Below are 1,430 nucleotides of genomic sequence, written 5' to 3'. Positions count from 1 at the left end.
CCCCGCAACGGCACTCACTGTGACGTCATCCCCATTCCCCGCACACCCCCGCGATGTCATTGTCTCACCTAGTGACATTACCTCCTGTGACATCATTCCCTACCCCTCTCCTGTAACGTCAGCCCCCTCGCCTAGCGACGTCGCCCCCCACCGTGACATCATACCCCTCCCTCTCCTCCGTGCCGTCAGCCCCCTGGCCTGGTCACGTCATCTCCTATTATTAGAACCCGCATTTATCCTCTACTGTCGCATATACTGAGCTAACGGTTAGACGAATGACAATTCGAAATGCATCTGTAAAACGAGATTTTATTAATTTGTACTATAATTTTACATAGAAATTATTGTGATTGAGCGTTGTAATATAACTTAATGTTTTAAACGATGATAAGCAGTAAATATATATACACGCGTACATAATAATATTTTAAAGGCATGGAAATTGCTAGAAAGACGCGACGAGATTAGAAGGGCACGTGAGGTCGAAAAGTCCAGAGAGAGAGAGAGAGTCGACTAACTGCCGTAGACTAATACAGACACGCTCCGAGAGCATCTCGAGTTCTTATTATATTATATTTCGTTGGTGTTATAATAATTCTTTTGTCGACTTCTCTTAGGGTAACTCCGGTATATACGCCTACCAGAAACTTAATTTATTAAGTATTATTTATTATGTTTAAAGTAAATGAACAATATCAGTAAAAACTTTGTACTGTCTACTATTATTAAAAATATTATAAATCCTAAATATTGATATTTTGTATTAAAAAATAAACTTTTTAAAACCCTTTCATTTTTGCTGTATATTCCATAGGGTTGGAATATATGGCTACTCATAGGAGGAGGGGGAGTATGTATGACTCATAAAAAATTTACAAATAACGCATATAAATAAGACGTAAAATAACACAATAACTTATAAAATGCGTTTATAAAGTTTTATTAAGAAATCAGAATGATAAATAAGTATATGAAATAATAAATAATAATTACAATCTCCCCAGATGTATTACAAGTGTTATGACATGAGGTATATATTTCATGTAATGCGTTTATTGTATTTAGTACATTGAATTCAATCTGTGCACTTTGTATGCTTTGGGCATAAATCCCGCCTGTTAAAAATGCCATATATCCCAAACTGATGGGATATATAAGACAACAAACTAAACAGGATACTACAATACAGGAGCAAAGTACTTATATTTTTTGTATTATACAACATGCTTTACTATTCCTCTACACTCATGTATCATGAAATAACCATTAAGTCTTTTGCACGTTCTACAGTAATCATATTATGTAGATCATAATTTATGATGGCGCTACTTAATACAGTGACCAATTGATTCAACTCACAATAATTTCATTAATATCAACAGTAAGAAACTGAAATCATAACACAAATAATTTCCCCAGAGAGACATTTC

This window comes from Trachymyrmex cornetzi, unplaced genomic scaffold, assembly GCF_001594075.2.
Source record: "Trachymyrmex cornetzi isolate Tcor2-1 unplaced genomic scaffold, Tcor1.1 scaffold956, whole genome shotgun sequence".
NCBI lineage: Eukaryota > Metazoa > Arthropoda > Insecta > Hymenoptera > Formicidae > Trachymyrmex > Trachymyrmex cornetzi.
This window is presented reverse-complemented; position numbering follows the sequence as displayed.